The sequence below is a fragment of the Globicephala melas genome, chromosome 4 (genome assembly GCF_963455315.2).
Source record: "Globicephala melas chromosome 4, mGloMel1.2, whole genome shotgun sequence".
Taxonomy (NCBI): Eukaryota; Metazoa; Chordata; class Mammalia; order Artiodactyla; family Delphinidae; genus Globicephala; species Globicephala melas.
In genome coordinates this window covers 145,127,864-145,132,117 of record NC_083317.1, presented here as the reverse complement: position 1 = coordinate 145,132,117, position 4,254 = coordinate 145,127,864, and the positions used below count along the sequence as shown (strand labels likewise).

General features: G+C 44.7%; 1 pseudogene; it reads right to left on the bottom strand.

Moving 5' to 3' along the window:
• Positions 1-3,222: 3,222 nt before the first annotated feature.
• Positions 3,223-3,682, bottom strand: LOC115863522 (large ribosomal subunit protein uL23-like; annotated as a pseudogene).
• Positions 3,683-4,254: the final 572 nt, after the last annotated feature.

The following is a 4,254-nucleotide window of genomic DNA, read 5'->3' as shown; positions in this document are numbered from 1 at the left end:
TGGGTTTCAGGATCCTGAAATGCATTAAATATCCAAAGCTAACAGGGGAAAAAAAATCCCAAACATAAGCCCACAATAAGAGACATATTTTAAGACTGTTTTTATAAGACTTTGTCCTTAAACCTTCCCTTGTACACTGTTGGTGGGAATGTAAGTTGGTGCAGCCACTGCGGAGAACAGTATGGAGGTTCCTCAAAAAACTAAAAATTGAACTACCATATGATCCAGCAATCCCACTCCTGGGTACATATCTAAAGAAATCTGAGGTGGATGGAGAAATAGGAAGTGAACTGAGATAATACAGTGTCATGAAAAATACAGAAGAAAAATGTTCAAGAAAGGGGAAATGATCTTCCATATGAAATGGTCTGTTTATAATACTGTCCCTTCTCAAAGACTCATTCAATTAAAATACCTTTCTCCCAAAAGTGCTCATTTCTGCACAGCTTTCTACAGTGTCAAGTAAAAAGAATTCCATCTGTTCTTAGATCTTTTTTTTTCCCCTTCTGCTCCAGGGCAAGGTCTCACACCTACAACAGAGTCAGTATGCAAAATGTTTTCAACCACCAACTTGCCCCTGACTAAGCAGATGCAGGTGAGACAGCATCTTCTACGTGATCTCAAAATCCTATCCCATCTGCTGCTTTGGTGGCATTTGGAACTGTCCAGAGGATCCAGGTCTCATGGGTATCACTTACCTCCCCAAAGCAGCTGGGAAGTGAGTAGCGAGAGCACAAGGATGCCACGACAAGCAGAAAAACTTCCCTAGGTGAAGAGATGAAGGGAAGTCAGGATATATGACAGTTTCTTGAACCTCCCTCTGAAACTTGTAAATCTGAAATTGAATCCACTTTATGGTTCCAACATCATCACTGAAGCCAAGATTGCTCCTAAATTACCCAACTTGTATTGCAGATGACAATGTGCGGGGTTAGTGATTTTGCTTTAAAAATAAATAAGTAATTGTTCTCCTTCCTTGAAAAGATGAAATAGTGAATAGGCAGGGTACACTACTTTTTAATTTGGGGAACATCTGTCAGCCAGAACCTTGTCAGGGAAATTGCAATGTCAGGCTAAGAAATGCTTTAACACTCCATGGCAGAAGAGGTGTGTGACAGCGAAGCTTGATCTAGCTGGCCCGAGAGCCCGGCAGGAGGCCCTGAATCACAGAACAGCAGGAGCTTTGAGATGCCCTTGATTTCAGAGCTCCCTACAACTTCTGAGGCGCTCCATCACCCCTTCCACACTGGGTGACCTTGCTGGCTGGGCGAGTTCCCCACATCATCCCCTAGAGACAGGGATTAAGAATGCTGTTATGAAAGAGAAAGACAAATACCATATGATAACACTTACATGTGGAATTTAAAATATGACACAAATGAACCTATCTATGAAACAGAAACAGAACCACAGACATAGAGAACAGACTGGTGGTTGTCAAGGGGGAGGGGATTGGGGGAGGGTTGGAGTGGGAGGTTGGGGTTAGCAGATATAAGTTTTTTTTTTTTTTTTTTTTTTTTGCGGTACGCGGGCCTCTCACTGTTGTGGCCTCTCCTGTTGCGAAGCACAGGCTCCGGACACGCAGGCTCAGCGGCCATGGCTCACGGGCCCAGCTACTCCGCGGCATGTGGGATCCTCCTGGACCAGGGCACGAACCTGTGTCCCCTGCATTGGCAGGCGGACTCTCAACCACTGCGCCACCAGGGAAGCCCAGATGTTAGCTTTTATATACAGAATGGATGAACAACCAGGTCCTACTGTATAGCACAGAGAACTATATTCAATATCCGGAAAAGAATATGAAAAAGAATGTATATATACGTGTAACTGAATCACTTTGCTGTAGAGCAGTACTTTACACAACATTGTAAATCAACTATACTTCAATTAAAAAAAAAAAGACACACACAGAAAAGAACACTGTTATTTTACTTTTTCCATCAGTGGCAGTAAAGTTCCAAAGTAAATATGGAGGATGGCAGCCAATATCACATACCTGAGACAGTCTACTCCTAGAAAAGGGAGGTCTTGTGATTTAGAGTGAGTGCTTTTGCTCAAGGGCAAAAAAGTCTCAGACTAGAAAAGCTCCAACTTGATGGCCCAAGTTGAAAAGAAAGTCAGATGGCCAAGGTCCACTGTGCAATGTGGTACTTCTAAAGTAGATGGAGAAGCAAGCAATTGCTTCCACTCCAATGCGACAGCCATGGAAATAGCACCCTGGCCTCCTGGTCCCTCAAACACATCAGCAATTGAATTATGCCAGCCATGCTCCCTACCCCTGTGCCAGCAGGGTCTTATCTTACCTTCCTGACATGGTGCAAATCCTACCTTCCTTACAAGGCTTTCTTATGTTTCTGGCCTACAGGCATGATTTTCCTCTGAATCTCTACAGTATTTTTTTTTTTTTTTTTTTTTTTTGCGGTATGCGGGCCTCTCACTGTTGTGGCCTCTCCCGTTGTGGAGCGCAGGCTCTGGACGCGCAGGCTCAGCGGCCATGGCTCACAGGCCCAGCCGCTCCGCGGCATGCGGGATCTTCCTGGACGGGGGCACGAACCCGTGTCCCCTGCATCGGCAGGTGGACTCTCAACCACTGCGCCACCAGGGAAGCCCTCTGCAGTATTTTTAAACTGCAGGATTCATCTTAGTTCTGCATCCTACATGCACTGTCTTAGATGCTGCAGGTGAACGTCTGTTCTCTGCACCCAGATCATAAACCCCTGAGGACACCAGCTCTCTTGGGATGACTTCATATCACCTACAGCTTTAGCTCCAGGCCACGCCACCAAGTCCTCTTAATCGCCACCACCCAAGGCTGGAGGTTATGCAGAGACATTTGGCAAGACACAAGCAATAAAAAACAAAAGGCTCAAAGAATTTTCTTTTACTATTCAAAAGAAATGCGCATTTACCTCCATTAACACTTTGCCAATTAAATTCATGCTGCTAATATCCATGAAGAAAGAAACTCCACTTGAGGAAAAGATAGTTCCTGAGTCTTTCACAAAGTCCAAGAAAGAATCTCTTAACATAGAACCACTTCTTTTTTTCTTCATCATCAAAATGACCATAATTTCCACCAGATGATGTTTATCAGATCAGATCACCTGTCATTCTAAGTAGGCTGGAAATGTGCCTCTTTCTTTCCTTCTTCCCTTTCTTCCTTCCTCTCTTTCTTTCAAGAGTGAAAATTTTCATATTTAGGATGAGCTGGCTGGACTCAGCTTAGATGACCCCAATTTTGTTGGCAACATCCAAAGCATCATAGTCAGGAACCAGTGGACCATATGCCTTCTCTCCATCAGGCCTGATCAGGGCACTGACCTTGGCCGGGTCAATGTCATAGAGATTTTTCACAGCCTGTTTAATCTGGTGCTTGTTGGTGTTGACAACCAAAACGAACACAAGTGTGTTGCTGTCTTCTCTCTTCTTCATGGCTGACTGGGTGGTGAGGGGGAACTTAATGATGGCATAGTGGTCAAGCCTGTTTCTCCCAGGGGCGCTCTTTCGAGGATATTTGGGCTGCCTCCTGCAATGTTTTGGGCTGCCGGAAGGTAGGTGACATCTGGATTTTTTTTTTTGTGGCTGTGGACGCCTTTCGACACTGCTTTCTTGGCCTTCAAAGCCTTTGCTTTGGCTGCAGTTTTGAGAGGGGCGGGGTTTCCTTCTTCGCCTTCAGCGCCATCTTCGTGAAAAGGGTGTCTTGCTTTCCTTTTCATAACAGTGCCAGGTGCTGTTCTAGATTCTGAGATTACTGTGGTGAATAGGACAAAAACTCTGCCCTGATGGAGCTGACATTCCAATAGGAGAAATAAGACAATACCTGTATGAATAAGTAATGATAATCAGGTTGCGATCTGTGCTACGGAGAAAGATTAAATAGGGAAAGGAACTAGAGAAAAATGGGAGAATAAAGAGACAGAGTGATCAGATGACATTTGAATGGAAACTTGAAAACAGTGAGGGAGCCAGCAGTGCTCAAGTAAAGAGCACCCAGACAGAGGGAACAGCAAGTGCAAAGGCCCTGGGGCATATCTCATTTGATGTGTATAAGGAATAATCCGGAGCAGCAGAATGAGCAAGGAGTATGGGAGATCCTTCACCAGGAACCAAATCAGTGGTGACTTGATCTTCGACTTCAGCCCCCAGGACTGTGAGAATAAATGTCTGTTGTTTAAGCCGCACAGTCTATGACATTTGTTATAAAGACCTAACACAGGTGTTAAGGAAATACCAAAGGTGCACGAAGGATGGTGT